This window comes from Hippocampus comes, unplaced genomic scaffold (genome assembly GCF_001891065.2).
Source record: "Hippocampus comes isolate QL1 unplaced genomic scaffold, H_comes_QL1_v1.1 scaffold868, whole genome shotgun sequence".
NCBI classification, from domain to species: domain Eukaryota; kingdom Metazoa; phylum Chordata; class Actinopteri; order Syngnathiformes; family Syngnathidae; genus Hippocampus; species Hippocampus comes.
This window is the reverse complement of record NW_017806088.1, coordinates 17,250-17,493: the sequence shown is the minus strand read 5'-3', so window position 1 is coordinate 17,493 and position 244 is coordinate 17,250.

Genomic DNA, 244 nt, shown 5'->3' with positions numbered 1-244 from the left:
GACGCCGCCTGAGCCTTGGAACAAAAGGGCGGAGCTCGAGTCAGGCCGCCCGCTCCCGTCCGAGTCGTCGAGCCGGGGCTGGGCGATGCGACGCCGCGGCTCGCGCGTGCCGTTCGGAAAGGCCTTCTTCCCGTTCTTTGCCGGCGACCAATTGCGGACGGAAGCGTCTTTGAGCGAGAGCAAAGTCGCAGAGTTCCGAGCGCCCGCGAGGCCCCGGCGAAGGTTGGCGGCGACCTGCTTCTTT